The 15,303-nt window shown below is 35.1% G+C and overlaps 1 long non-coding RNA gene across 2 annotated transcripts; it reads right to left on the bottom strand.

The window, feature by feature from the left end:
• Positions 1–1,749: 1,749 nt before the first annotated feature.
• On the bottom strand, positions 1,750–13,006 carry LOC127931045 (uncharacterized). 2 transcript variants are annotated; one of them, XR_008139648.1, is made up of 2 exons: positions 12,590–13,006; positions 1,750–1,945 (listed from the first exon to the last, which is right to left on the bottom strand). It is a non-coding gene; the product is annotated as an uncharacterized LOC127931045 (long non-coding RNA). The 2 variants fall into 2 exon arrangements; XR_008139649.1 differs by lacking the exon at positions 12,590–13,006 and adding an exon at positions 7,429–7,514.
• Positions 13,007–15,303: the final 2,297 nt, after the last annotated feature.

The following is a 15,303-nucleotide window of genomic DNA, read 5'->3' as shown; positions in this document are numbered from 1 at the left end:
GCCCTCTATCTATGAGGAGCGCCCTGAGTGCTTTATGGACTGTTTAAAATATTCTGATGGATACGCATTGTTGTGCAACTGGTGATTGAAAATAGGCACCTGGTAACCCAAAAATTAAAATATGGTTGTAAATGCATTTACCGGTCATTCTGATATTAATGCCCGCTATGGGAACACAGGATGGCTGGGCAGTGATAGTAGTTCCTTTACATTACTCGTTGTGTTGATTTCATCACGTGCATTTGGTGATGTTTTTTCACTGTTGAATCATATTGCAAGTGCACATGCATTTGCAATATGGTTCAATGGGCATTTACCATAAGAAATTTGACATGCTATAAAAATCCTGCAGAAATGCTAAATTGACTGGCCTGATGAACACAGGATGGCCTGGCAGTGATAGTTGCTCCTGTCCATCGCTCGTTGTGTTGACTTGATCATGTCCATTTGGTGATGTTTTTCACTGTTGAATCATATTGCAAATGCACGTGCATTGTTGTGCAACTGGTAACCCAAAAATAAAAATATGGTGATTTCATTATGTCTATTTGTTTATGTTTTCTTACTTTTGCAAAGTCACTGTGCATTTGCGATATGGTTCACCAAACCTACTTTTTCCAACTCGTTTAGTAGCCAACTATCACATACTTCAGAGCTGGCCCAAAATTCACAACGCCTTCGGTTCAAACCATAAAAAAAAAAACCACGTAGTTACGTTCTAGCTGCGGGTCCATTTCTTATGTTATGTGTAGGCCTAGCTGAGGCGACCCCGAATCCCATGTTCCGGCTCGATCGGTCATTTGGTGTCCGAGCAAAACCCTAATTGGTGCTGAAAATCAACTTTTTTCTATGACTTGCTACGGGGTCCTTGAATGAGCTATCGGACAGAAACGTTGGAGTCTGTCTATATGGGCCGAGACGGTCGCAATGCACCTAGTCTTGCGACGTTTTTTTTCACAAAAAAAAGTGATTTAAAAAAATGTTTTTGCGATTTTTTTTTTTTTGAAATAAAAACGTAAAAAAAAAAAATTTTTGCGAACTTTTAAAAAAAAAAAAAACGTCAAAAAAAATTTTTTTTGTGATTTTTTTTTTTTTTTTTTGAAAAAAAGTTTTTTTTCCAAAAAAAATTTTTTTTTTGCAAAAAGAAAAATCGAACAAAAAGCTTTTTTACGTTTTGGAAAAAAACTTTTTTTCAAAAAAAAAAAACTTTTTTCAAAAAAAAAATCGCAAAAAAATTTTTTTTTTTTTTCAAAAAAAAAATCGCAAAGTTTTTTTTTTTTTTTTTCCCAAAACAAACGTAAAAAAAATTTTTGGGGGATTTTTTTTTGAAAAAAAGGTTTTTTCCCAAAAAAACGTTAAAAAAAAAAAAAAAAAATTCAAAAAAAAACGTAAAAAAAAAAAAAAAAAAAAATTTTTTTTGAAAATGGTTAAATTCTTTTTTTTCAGAAAAAAAATGTCCGGGTCACCGTTTTTAAGTCCCGAAAAAAAAAAAAAAAAAAAACTTTTTTTGAAAATGGTTAAATTCTTTTCGGGGTCCTTTCCAGAATGGCGCAAATTCGGCATGTCCGGGGTCACCGTTTTTAAGTCCCGAAAAAAAAAAAAATTTTTTTTTTGAAAATGGTTAAAAATTCTTTTCGGGGTCCTTTCCAGAATGGCGCAAATTCGGCATGTCCGGGGTCACCGTTTTTAAGTCCGAAAAAAAAAAGAAAAAAAAAAAAAAACACATTTTTTGAAAATGGTTAAAAATTCTTTTCCGGGGTCCTTTCCAGAATGGCGCAAATTCGGCATGTCCGGGGTCACCGTTTTTAAGTCCCAAAAAAAAAAAAAAAAAAAAAAAACACTTTTTTTGAAAATGGTTAAAAATTCTTTTCCGGGGTCCTTTCCAGAATGGCGCAAATTCGGCATGTCCGGGGTCACCGTTTTTAAGTCCCGAAAAAAAAAAAAACTTTTTTTTGAAAATGGTTAAAAATTCTTTTCGGGGTCCTTTCCAGAATGGCGCAAATTCGGCATGTCCGGGGTCACCGTTTTTAAGTCCCAGAAAAAAAAAAAAAAAAACACATTTTTTGAAAATGGTTAAAAATTCTTTTCGGGGTCCTTTCCAGAATGGCGCAAATTCGGCATGTCCGGGGTCACCGTTTTTAAGTCCCGAAAAAAAAAAAAAAAAAAAAAAACATTTTTTTGAAAATGGTTAAAAATTCTTTTCCGGGGTCCTTTCCAGAATGGCGCAAATTCGGCATGTCCGGGGTCACCGTTTTTAAGTCCCGAAAAAAAAAAAAAAAAAAAAACTTTTTTTTTTTGAAAATGGTTAAAAATTCTTTTCCGGGGTCCTTTCCAGAATGGCGCAAATTCGGCATGTCCGGGGTCACCGTTTTTAAGTCCCGAAAAAAAAAAAAAAAATTTTTTTGAAAATGGTTAAAAATTCTTTTCCGGGGTCCTTTCCAGAATGGCGCAAATTCGGCATGTCCGGGGTCCGGGGTCACCGTTTTTAAGTCCCGAAAAAAAAAAAAAAAAAAAAAAAACTTTTTTTGAAAATGGTTAAAAATTCTTTTCGGGGTCCTTTCCAGAATGGCGCAAATTCGGCATGTCCGGGGTCACCGTTTTTAAGTCCCGAAAAAAAAAAAAAAAAAAAACACTTTTTTTGAAAATGGTTAAATTCTTTTCGGGGTCCTTTCCAGAATGGCGCAAATTCGGCATGTCCGGGGTCACCGTTTTTAAGTCCCGAAAAAAAAAAAAAAAAAAAAACTTTTTTGAAAATGGTTAAAAATTCTTTTCGGGGTCCTTTCCAGAATGGCGCAAATTCGGCATGTCCGGGGTCACCGTTTTTAAGTCCCGAAAAAAAAAAAAAAAAAAATCACTTTTTTTTGAAAATGGTTAAAAATTCTTTTCGGGGTCCTTTCCAGAATGGCGCAAATTCGGCATGTCCGGGGTCACCGTTTTTAAGTCCCGAAAAAAAAAAAAAAAAAAAAAACACTTTTTTTTGAAAATGGTTAAAATTCTTTTCGGGGTCCTTTCCAGAATGGCGCAAATTCGGCATGTCCGGGGTCACCGTTTTTAAGTCCCGAAAAAAAAAAAAAAAAAAAAACACTTTTTTTTGAAAATGGTTAAAAATTCTTTTCGGGGTCCTTTCCAGAATGGCGCAAATTCGGCATGTCCGGGGTCACCGTTTTTAAGTCCCGAAAAAAAAAAAAAAAAAAAAAAATCACTTTTTTGTGAAAATGGTTAAAAATTATTTTCGGGGTCCTTTCCAGAATGGCGCAAATTCGGCATGTCCGGGGTCACCGTTTTTAAGTCCCGAAAAAAAAAAAAAAAAAAAAAAAACACTTTTTTTTGAAAATGGTTAAAAATTCTTTTCGGGGTCCTTTCCAGAATGGCGCAAATTCGGCATGTCCGGGGTCACCGTTTTTAAGTCCCGAAAAAAAAAAAAAAAAAAAAAAAAAAACACTTTTTGTGAAAATGGTTAAAAATTATTTTCGGGGTCCTTTCCAGAATGGCGCAAATTCGGCATGTCCGGGGTCACCGTTTTTAAGTCCGAAAAAAAAAAAAAAAAAAAAACTTTTTTGAAAATGGTTAAAAATTCTTTTCGGGGTCCTTTCCAGAATGGCGCAAATTCGGCATGTCCGGGTCACCGTTTTTAAGTCCCGAAAAAAAAAAAAAAAAACACATTTTTTTGAAAATGGTTAAAAATTCTTTTCGGGGTCCTTTCCAGAATGGCGCAAATTCGGCATGTCCGGGGTCACCGTTTTTAAGTCCCGAAAAAAAAAAAAAAAAAAAAAAATCACTTTTTTGAAAATGGTTAAAAATTATTTTCCGGGGTCCTTTCCAGAATGGCGCAAATTCGGCATGTCCGGGGTCACCGTTTTTAAGTCCCGAAAAAAAAAAAAAAAAAAAAATCACTTTTTTGTGAAAATGGTTAAAAATTATTTTCGGGGTCCTTTCCAGAATGGCGCAAATTCGGCATGTCCGGGGTCACCGTTTTAAGTCCCGAAAAAAAAAAAAAAAAAAAAAAAACACTTTTTTTGAAAATGGTTAAAAATTCTTTTCGGGGTCCTTTCCAGAATGGCGCAAATTCGGCATGTCCGGGGTCACCGTTTTTAAGTCCCGAAAAAAAAAAAAAAAAAAACACTTTTTTTGAAAATGGTTAAAAATTCTTTTCGGGGTCCTTTCCAGAATGGCGCAAATTCGGCATGTCCGGGGTCACCGTTTTTAAGTCCCGAAAAAAAAAAAAAAAAAAAAAAAAAAACATTTTTTGAAAATGGTTAAAAATTCTTTTCGGGGTCCTTTCCAGAATGGCGCAAATTCGGCATGTCCGGGGTCACCGTTTTTAAGTCCCGAAAAAAAAAAAAAAAAAAAAAACAACTTTTTTGAAAATGGTTAAAAATTATTTTCCGGGGTCCTTTCCAGAATGGCGCAAATTCGGCATGTCCGGGGTCACCGTTTTTAAGTCCCGAAAAAAAAAAAAAAAAAATTTTTTTTGAAAATGGTTAAAAATTATTTTCGGGGTCCTTTCCAGAATGGCGCAAATTCGGCATGTCCGGGGTCACCGTTTTTAAGTCCCGAAAAAAAAAAAAAAAAAATCACTTTTTTGTGAAAATGGTTCAAAATTATTTTCGGGGTCCTTTCCAGAATGGCGCAAATTCGGCATGTCCGGGGTCACCGTTTTTAAGTCCCGAAAAAAGAAAAAGAAAAAAAAAAAAAACACTTTTTTTGAAAATGGTTAAAAATTCTTTTCGGGGTCCTTTCCAGAATGGCGCAAATTCGGCATGTCCGGGGTCACCGTTTTTAAGTCCCGAAAAAAAAAAAAAAAAAACAACTTTTTTGAAAATGGTTAAAAATTATTTTCGGGGTCCTTTCCAGAATGGCGCAAATTCGGCATGTCCGGGGTCACCGTTTTTAAGTCCCGAAAAAAAAAAAAAAAAAAAAAAAAACTTTTTTTTGAAAATGGTTAAAAATTATTTTCGGGGTCCTTTCCAGAATGGCGCAAATTCGGCATGTCCGGGGTCACCGTTTTTAAGTCCCGAAAAAAAAAAAAAAAAAACTTTTTTTTGAAAATGGTTAAAAATTATTTTCGGGGTCCTTTCCAGAATGGCGCAAATTCGGCATGTCCGGGGTCACCGTTTTTAAGTCCCGAAAAAAAAAAAAAAAAAAACACTTTTTTTTGAAAATGGTTAAAAATTATTTTCCGGGGTCCTTTCCAGAATGGCGCAAATTCGGCATGTCCGGGGTCACCGTTTTTAAGTCCCGAAAAAAAAAAAAAAAAAACACTTTTTTTGAAAATGGTTAAAAATTCTTTTCGGGGTCCTTTCCAGAATGGCGCAAATTCGGCATGTCCGGGGTCACCGTTTTTAAGTCCCGAAAAAAAAAAAAAAAAACACATTTTTTTGAAAATGGTTAAAAATTCTTTTCGGGGTCCTTTCCAGAATGGCGCAAATTCGGCATGTCCGGGGTCACCGTTTTTAAGTCCCGAAAAAAAAAAAAAAAAAAAATCACTTTTTTTGAAAATGGTTAAAAATTCTTTTCGGGGTCCTTTCCAGAATGGCGCAAATTCGGCATGTCGGGGGTCACCGTTTTAAGTCCCAAAAAAAAAAAAAAAAAAAATCACTTTTTGTGAAAATGGTTAAAAATTATTTTCGGGGTCCTTTCCAGAATGGCGCAAATTCGGCATGTCCGGGGTCACCGTTTTTAAGTCCCGAAAAAAAAAAAAAAAAAAAAAAAAAAAAACTTTTTTGTGAAAATGGTTAAAAATTATTTTCGGGGTCCTTTCCAGAATGGCGCAAATTCGGCATGTCCGGGGTCACCGTTTTTAAGTCCCGAAAAAAAAAAAAAAAAAAAAACACTTTTTGTGAAAATGGTTAAAAATTATTTTCGGGGTCCTTTCCAGAATGGCGCAAATTCGGCATGTCCGGGGTCACCGTTTTTAAGTCCCGAAAAAAAAAAAAAAAAAAAAAAAACTTTTTGTGAAAATGGTTAAAAATTATTTTCGGGGTCCTTTCCAGAATGGCGCAAATTCGGCATGTCCGGGGTCACCGTTTTTAAGTCCGAAAAAAAAAAAAAAAAAAAAACTTTTTTTTGAAAATGGTTAAAAATTCTTTTCGGGGTCCTTTCCAGAATGGCGCAAATTCGGCATGTCCGGGGTCACCGTTTTTAAGTCCCGAAAGAAAAAAAAAAAAAAAAACACATTTTTTTGAAAATGGTTAAAAATTCTTTTCGGGGTCCTTTCCAGAATGGCGCAAATTCGGCATGTCCGGGGTCACCGTTTTTAAGTCCCGAAAAAAAAAAAAAAAAAAAAACAACTTTTTTGAAAATGGTTAAAAATTATTTTCGGGGTCCTTTCCAGAATGGCGCAAATTCGGCATGTCCGGGGTCACCGTTTTTAAGTCCCGAAAAAAAAAAAAAAAAAAATCATTTTTTGTGAAAATGGTTAAAAATTATTTTCGGGGTCCTTTCCAGAATGGCGCAAATTCGGCATGTCCGGGGTCACCGTTTTTAAGTCCCGAAAAAAAAAAAAAAAAAAACTTTTTTTTGAAAATGGTTAAAAATTCTTTTCGGGGTCCTTTCCAGAATGGCGCAAATTCGGCATGTCCGGGGTCACCGTTTTTAAGTCGAAAAAAAAAAAAAAAAAAAAAACACTTTTTTTTGAAAATGGTTAAAAATTCTTTTCGGGGTCCTTTCCAGAATGGCGCAAATTCGGCATGTCCGGGGTCACCGTTTTTAAGTCCCGAAAAAAAAAAAAAAAAAAATCACTTTTTGTGAAAATGGTTAAAAATTCTTTTCGGGGTCCTTTCCAGAATGGCGCAAATTCGGCATGTCCGGGGTCACCGTTTTTAAGTCCCGAAAAAAAAAAAAAAAAAAAAAAATCACTTTTTGTGAAAATGGTTAAAAATTATTTTCGGGGTCCTTTCCAGAATGGCGCAAATTCGGCATGTCCGGGGTCACCGTTTTTAAGTCCCGAAAAAAAAAAAAAAAAAAAAAACACTTTTTTTTGAAAATGGTTAAAAATTCTTTTCGGGGTCCTTTCCAGAATGGCGCAAATTCGGCATGTCCGGGGTCACCGTTTTTAAGTCCCGAAAAAAAAAAAAAAAAAAAAACACTTTTTTTGAAAATGGTTAAAAATTCTTTTCGGGGTCCTTTCCAGAATGGCGCAAATTCGGCATGTCTGGGGTCACCGTTTTTAAGTCCCGAAAAAAAAAAAAAAAAAAAAAAAATCACTTTTTGTGAAAATGGTTAAAAATTCTTTTCGGGGTCCTTTCCAGAATGGCGCAAATTCGGCATGTCCGGGGTCACCGTTTTTAAGTCCCGAAAAAAAAAAAAAAAAAAAATCACTTTTTGTGAAAATGGTTAAAAATTATTTTCGGGGTCCTTTCCAGAATGGCGCAAATTCGGCATGTCCGGGGTCACCGTTTTTAAGTCCCGAAAAAAAAAAAAAAAAACACTTTTTTTTGAAAATGGTTAAAAATTCTTTTCCGGGGTCCTTTCCAGAATGGCGCAAATTCGGCATGTCCGGGGTCACCGTTTTTAAGTCCGAAAAAAAAAAAAAAAAAAAAAAAAACACTTTTTTGAAAATGGTTAAAAATTCTTTTCGGGGTCCTTTCCAGAATGGCGCAAATTCGGCATGTCCGGGTCACCGTTTTTAAGTCCCGAAAAAAAAAAAAAAAAAAAAAAAAAATCACTTTTTGTGAAAATGGTTAAAAATTATTTTCGGGGTCCTTTCCAGAATGGCGCAAATTCGGCATGTCCGGGGTCACCGTTTTTAAGTCCCGAAAAAAAAAAAAAAAAAAAAAAAATCACTTTTTTGTGAAAATGGTTAAAAATTATTTTCGGGGTCCTTTCCAGAATGGCGCAAATTCGGCATGTCCGGGGTCACCGTTTTTAAGTCCCGAAAAAAAAAAAAAAAAAAAAAAACTTTTTGTGAAAATGGTTAAAAATTCTTTTCGGGGTCCTTTCCAGAATGGCGCAAATTCGGCATGTCCGGGGTCACCGTTTTTAAGTCCCGAAAAAAAAAAAAAAAAAAAAAAAATCACTTTTTTGTGAAAATGGTTAAAAATTCTTTTCGGGGTCCTTTCCAGAATGGCGCAAATTCGGCATGTCCGGGGTCACCGTTTTTAAGTCCCGAAAAAAAAAAAAAAAAAAAACTTTTTTTGAAAATGGTTAAAAATTCTTTTCGGGGTCCTTTCCAGAATGGCGCAAATTCGGCATGTCCGGGGTCACCGTTTTTAAGTCCCGAAAAAAAAAAAAAAAAAAAAACACTTTTTTGAAAATGGTTAAAAATTCTTTTCGGGGTCCTTTCCAGAATGGCGCAAATTCGGCATGTCCGGGGTCACCGTTTTAAGTCCCGAAAAAAAAAAAAAAAAAAAAAAAACACTTTTTTGTGAAAATGGTTAAAAATTATTTTCGGGGTCCTTTCCAGAATGGCGCAAATTCGGCATGTCCGGGGTCACCGTTTTTAAGTCCCGAAAAAAAAAAAAAAAAAAAAAAAAAAAAAACTTTTTTGTGAAAATGGTTAAAAATTCTTTTCGGGGTCCTTTCCAGAATGGCGCAAATTCGGCATGTCCGGGGTCACCGTTTTAAGTCCCGAAAAAAAAAAAAAAAAAAAAAATCACTTTTTGTGAAAATGGTTAAAAATTATTTTCGGGGTCCTTTCCAGAATGGCGCAAATTCGGCATGTCCGGGGTCACCGTTTTTAAGTCCCGAAAAAAAAAAAAAAAACACTTTTTTTTGAAAATGGTTAAAAATTCTTTTCGGGGTCCTTTCCAGAATGGCGCAAATTCGGCATGTCCGGGGTCACCGTTTTTAAGTCCCGAAAAAAAACACTTTTTTTGAAAATGGTTAAAAATTCTTTTCGGGGTCCTTTCCAGAATGGCGCAAATTCGGCATGTCCGGGGTCACCGTTTTTAAGTCCCGAAAAAAAAAAAAAAAAAAAAAAATCACTTTTTGTGAAAATGGTTAAAAATTCTTTTCGGGGTCCTTTCCAGAATGGCGCAAATTCGGCATGTCCGGGGTCACCGTTTTTAAGTCCCGAAAAAAAAAAAAAAAAAATCACTTTTTTGTGAAAATGGTTAAAAATTATTTTCGGGGTCCTTTCCAGAATGGCGCAAATTCGGCATGTCCGGGGTCACCGTTTTTAAGTCCCGAAAAAAAAAAAAAAAAAAAAACTTTTTTGAAAATGGTTAAAAATTCTTTTCGGGGTCCTTTCCAGAATGGCGCAAATTCGGCATGTCGGGGTCACCGTTTTTAAGTCCCGAAAAAAAAAAAAAAAAAATCACTTTTTTGTGAAAATGGTTAAAAATTCTTTTCGGGGTCCTTTCCAGAATGGCGCAAATTCGGCATGTCCGGGGTCACCGTTTTTAAGTCCCGAAAAAAAAAAAAAAAAAAAAAAAAAATCACTTTTTTGTGAAAATGGTTAAAAATTATTTTCGGGGTCCTTTCCAGAATGGCGCAAATTCGGCATGTCCGGGGTCACCGTTTTTAAGTCCCGAAAAAAAAAAAAAAAAAAAAAAAAACACTTTTTTTTGAAAATGGTTAAAAATTCTTTTCGGGGTCCTTTCAGAATGGCGCAAATTCGGCATGTCCGGGGTCACCGTTTTTAAGTCCGAAAAAAAAAAAAAAAAAAAACACTTTTTTTTGAAAATGGTTAAAAATTCTTTTCGGGGTCCTTTCCAGAATGGCGCAAATTCGGCATGTCCGGGTCACCGTTTTTAAGTCCCGAAAAAAAAAAAAAAAAAAAACTTTTTTGTGAAAATGGTTAAAAATTATTTTCGGGGTCCTTTCCAGAATGGCGCAAATTCGGCATGTCCGGGGTCACCGTTTTTAAGTCCCGAAAAAAAAAAAAAAAAAAAAAAAAATCACTTTTTTGTGAAAATGGTTAAAAATTATTTTCGGGGTCCTTTCCAGAATGGCGCAAATTCGGCATGTCCGGGGTCACCGTTTTTAAGTCCCGAAAAAAAAAAAAAAAAAAAAAAAACTTTTTTGAAAATGGTTAAAAATTCTTTTCGGGGTCCTTTCCAGAATGGCGCAAATTCGGCATGTCCGGGGTCACCGTTTTTAAGTCCCGAAAAAAAAAAAAAAAAAAAAAAAAATCACTTTTTTGTGAAAATGGTTAAAAATTCTTTTCGGGGTCCTTTCCAGAATGGCGCAAATTCGGCATGTCCGGGGTCACCGTTTTTAAGTCCCGAAAAAAAAAAAAAAAAAAAAAAACTTTTTTGAAAATGGTTAAAAATTCTTTTCGGGGTCCTTTCCAGAATGGCGCAAATTCGGCATGTCCGGGGTCACCGTTTTTAAGTCCCGAAAAAAAAAAAAAAAAAAAAAAAAAAACACTTTTTTTGAAAATGGTTAAAAATTCTTTTCGGGGTCCTTTCCAGAATGGCGCAAATTCGGCATGTCCGGGGTCACCGTTTTAAGTCCCGAAAAAAAAAAAAAAAAAAAACACTTTTTTGTGAAAATGGTTAAAAATTCTTTCGGGGTCCTTTCCAGAATGGCGCAAATTCGGCATGTCCGGGGTCACCGTTTTTAAGTCCCGAAAAAAAAAAAAAAAAAAAAAAAAACTTTTTTGTGAAAATGGTTAAAAATTCTTTTCGGGGTCCTTTCCAGAATGGCGCAAATTCGGCATGTCCGGGGTCACCGTTTTTAAGTCGAAAAAAAAAAAAAAAAAAAAAATCACTTTTTGTGAAAATGGTTAAAAATTATTTTCGGGGTCCTTTCCAGAATGGCGCAAATTCGGCATGTCCGGGGTCACCGTTTTTAAGTCCCGAAAAAAAAAAAAAAAAAAACTTTTTTTTGAAAATGGTTAAAAATTCTTTTCGGGGTCCTTTCCAGAATGGCGCAAATTCGGCATGTCCGGGGTCACCGTTTTTAAGTCCGAAAAAAAAAAAAAAAAAAACACTTTTTTTTTTTGAAAATGGTTAAAAATTCTTTTCGGGGTCCTTTCCAGAATGGCGCAAATTCGGCATGTCCGGGGTCACCGTTTTTAAGTCCCGAAAAAAAAAAAAAAAAAAAAAAATCACTTTTTTTGAAAATGGTTAAAAATTCTTTTCCGGGGTCCTTTCCAGAATGGCGCAAATTCGGCATGTCCGGGGTCACCGTTTTTAAGTCCCAAAAAAAAAAAAAAAAAAAAAAAAAAAAATCACTTTTTGTGAAAATGGTTAAAAATTATTTTCGGGGTCCTTTCCAGAATGGCGCAAATTCGGCATGTCCGGGGTCACCGTTTTTAAGTCCCGAAAAAAAAAAAAACACTTTTTTGAAAATGGTTAAAAATTCTTTTCCGGGGTCCTTTCAGAATGGCGCAAATTCGGCATGTCCGGGGTCACCGTTTTTAAGTCCCGAAAAAAAAAAAAAAAAAAAAACACTTTTTTTGAAAATGGTTAAAAATTCTTTTCGGGGTCCTTTCCAGAATGGCGCAAATTCGGCATGTCCGGGGTCACCGTTTTTAAGTCCCGAAAAAAAAAAAAAAAAAAAAAAAACACTTTTTGTGAAAATGGTTAAAAATTCTTTTCGGGGTCCTTTCCAGAATGGCGCAAATTCGGCATGTCCGGGGTCACCGTTTTTAAGTCCCGAAAAAAAAAAAAAAAACTTTTTTTGAAAATGGTTAAAAATTATTTTCGGGGTCCTTTCCAGAATGGCGCAAATTCGGCATGTCCGGGGTCACCGTTTTTAAGTCCCGAAAAAAAAAAAAAAAAAAAAAAAACTTTTTTTTGAAAATGGTTAAAAATTCTTTTCGGGGTCCTTTCAGAATGGCGCAAATTCGGCATGTCCGGGGTCACCGTTTTTAAGTCCCGAAAAAAAAAAAAAAAAAAAAAACACTTTTTTTGAAAATGGTTAAAAATTCTTTTCGGGGTCCTTTCAGAATGGCGCAAATTCGGCATGTCCGGGGTCACCGTTTTTAAGTCCCGAAAAAAAAAAAAAAAAAAAATCACTTTTTTGTGAAAATGGTTAAAAATTATTTTCGGGGTCCTTTCCAGAATGGCGCAAATTCGGCATGTCCGGGGTCACCGTTTTTAAGTCCCGAAAAAAAAAAAAAAAAAATCACTTTTTGTGAAAATGGTTAAAAATTATTTTCGGGGTCCTTTCCAGAATGGCGCAAATTCGGCATGTCCGGGGTCACCGTTTTTAAGTCCCGAAAAAAAAAAAAAAAAAAACACTTTTTTTTGAAAATGGTTAAAAATTCTTTTCGGGGTCCTTTCCAGAATGGCGCAAATTCGGCATGTCCGGGGTCACCGTTTTTAAGTCCCGAAAAAAAAAAAAAAAAAAAAAACACTTTTTTGAAAATGGTTAAAAATTCTTTTCGGGGTCCTTTCCAGAATGGCGCAAATTCGGCATGTCCGGGGTCACCGTTTTTAAGTCCCGAAAAAAAAAAAAAAAAAAAAACACTTTTTTTGAAAATGGTTAAAAATTATTTTCGGGGTCCTTTCCAGAATGGCGCAAATTCGGCATGTCCGGGGTCACCGTTTTTAAGTCCCGAAAAAAAAAAAAAAAAAAAAAACTTTTTTTTGAAAATGGTTAAAAATTCTTTTCGGGGTCCTTTCAGAATGACGCAAATTCGGCATGTCCGGGGTCACCGTTTTTAAGTCCCGAAAAAAAAAAAAAAAAAAAAAAAAACACTTTTTTTTGAAAATGGTTAAAAATTCTTTTCCGGGGTCCTTTCCAGAATGGCGCAAATTCGGCATGTCCGGGGTCACCGTTTTTAAGTCCCAAAAAAAAAAAAAAAAAATCACTTTTTTGTGAAAATGGTTAAAAATTATTTTCGGGGTCCTTTCCAGAATGGCGCAAATTCGGCATGTCCGGGGTCACCGTTTTTAAGTCCCGAAAAAAAAAAAAAAAAAAAAAAAAACACTTTTTTTGAAAATGGTTAAAAATTCTTTTCGGGGTCCTTTCCAGAATGGCGCAAATTCGGCATGTCCGGGGTCACCGTTTTTAAGTCCCGAAAAAAAAAAAAAAAAAAAAAAAAAACACTTTTTTTGAAAATGGTTAAAAATTCTTTTCGGGGTCCTTTCCAGAATGGCGCAAATTCGGCATGTCCGGGGTCACCGTTTTTAAGTCCCGAAAAAAAAAAAAAAAAAAATCACTTTTTTTTAAAATGGTTAAAAATTCTTTTCGGGGTCCTTTCCAGAATGGCGCAAATTCGGCATGTCCGGGGTCACCGTTTTTAAGTCCCGAAAAAAAAAAAAAAAAAAAAAAAAAAAATCACTTTTTTGTGAAAATGGTTAAAAATTATTTTCGGGGTCCTTTCAGAATGGCGCAAATTCGGCATGTCCGGGGTCACCGTTTTTAAGTCCCGAAAAAAAAAAAAAAAAACACTTTTTTTTGAAAATGGTTAAAAATTCTTTTCGGGGTCCTTTCAGAATGGCGCAAATTCGGCATGTCCGGGGTCACCGTTTTTAAGTCCCGAAAAAAAAAAAAAAAAAAACATTTTTTTTGAAAATGGTTAAAAATTCTTTTCGGGGTCCTTTCAGAATGGCGCAAATTCGGCATGTCCGGGGTCACCGTTTTTAAGTCCCGAAAAAAAAAAAAAAAAAAAAAAACACTTTTTTTGAAAATGGTTAAAAATTATTTTCAGGGTCCTTTCAGAATGGCGCAAATTCGGCATGTCCGGGGTCACCGTTTTTAAGTCCCGAAAAAAAAAAAAAAAAAAAAAAACTTTTTTGTGAAAATGGTTAAAAATTCTTTTCGGGGTCCTTTCAGAATGGCGCAAATTCGGCATGTCCGGGGTCACCGTTTTTAAGTCCCGGAAAAAAAAACCACTTTTTTTGAAAATGGTTAAAAATTCTTTTTCTGGGTCCTTTCCAGAATGGCGCAAATTCGGCATGTCCGGGGTCACCGTTTTTAAGTCCCGAAAAAAAAAAAAAAAAAAAAAAAAAAACACTTTTTTGTGAAAATGGTTAAAAATTATTTTCAGGGTCCTTTCAAGAATGGCGCAAATTCGGCATGTCCGGGGTCACCGTTTTTAAGTCCCGAAAAAAAAAAAAAAAAAAACTTTTTTTTGAAAATGGTTAAAAATTTTTTTCGGGGTCCTTTCCAGAATGGCGCAAATTCGGCATGTCCGGGGTCACCGTTTTTAAGTCCCGAAAAAAAAAAAAAAAAAAAAAAAAAATCACTTTTTTGTGAAAATGGTTAAAAATTCTTTTCGGGGTCCTTTCCAGAATGGCGCAAATTCGGCATGTCCGGGGTCACCGTTTTTAAGTCCCGAAAAAAAAAAAAAAAAAAAAAAATCACTTTTTTTGAAAATGGTTAAAAATTCTTTTCGGGGTCCTTTCCAGAATGGCGCAAATTCGGCATGTCCGGGGTCACCGTTTTTAAGTCCCGAAAAAAAAAAAAAAAAAAAAAAACACTTTTTTGAAAATGGTTAAAAATTCTTTTCGGGGTCCTTTCAGAATGGCGCAAATTCGGCATGTCCGGGGTCACCGTTTTTAAGTCCCGAAAAAAAAAAAAAAAAAAAAACACTTTTTGTGAAAATGGTTAAAAATTCTTTTCGGGGTCCTTTCAGAATGGCGCAAATTCGGCATGTCCGGGGTCACCGTTTTTAAGTCCCGAAAAAAAAAAAAAAAAAAAAAAACACTTTTTTTTGAAAATGGTTAAAAATTCTTTTCGGGGTCCTTTCAGAATGGCGCAAATTCGGCATGTCCGGGGTCACCGTTTTTAAGTCCGAAAAAAAAAAAAAAAAAAACACTTTTTTTGAAAATGGTTAAAAATTCTTTTCGGGGTCCTTTCAGAATGGCGCAAATTCGGCATGTCCGGGGTCACCGTTTTTAAGTCCCGAAAAAAAAAAAAAAAAAAAAAAAAAAAAAACTTTTTGTGAAAATGGTTAAAAATTCTTTTCGGGGTCCTTTCAGAATGGCGCAAATTCGGCATGTCCGGGGTCACCGTTTTTAAGTCGAAAAAAAAAAAAAAAAAAAAAAACTTTTTTGTGAAAATGGTTAAAAATTATTTTCGGGGTCCTTTCAGAATGGCGCAAATTCGGCATGTCCGGGGTCACCGTTTTTAAGTCCCGAAAAAAAAAAAAAAAAAAAACACTTTTTTGAAAATGGTTAAAAATTCTTTTCGGGGTCCTTTCAGAATGGCGCAAATTCGGCATGTCCGGGGTCACCGTTTTTAAGTCCCGAAAAAAAAATAATAAAAAAAAAAAAAAAAAAAACACTTTTTGTGAAAATGGTTAAAAATTATTTTCGGGGTCCTTTCAGAATGGCGCAAATTCGGCATGTCCGGGGTCACCGTTTTTAAGTCCCAGAAAAAAAAAAAAAAAAAAAAAAAAAAAAACTTTTTTTTGAAAAAGGTTAAAAATTTTTTTCGGGGTCCTTTCAGAATGGCGCAAATTCG

This window comes from Oncorhynchus keta, chromosome 7 (assembly GCF_023373465.1).
Source record: "Oncorhynchus keta strain PuntledgeMale-10-30-2019 chromosome 7, Oket_V2, whole genome shotgun sequence".
NCBI classification, from domain to species: domain Eukaryota; kingdom Metazoa; phylum Chordata; class Actinopteri; order Salmoniformes; family Salmonidae; genus Oncorhynchus; species Oncorhynchus keta.
This window is presented reverse-complemented; position numbering and strand designations above follow the sequence as displayed.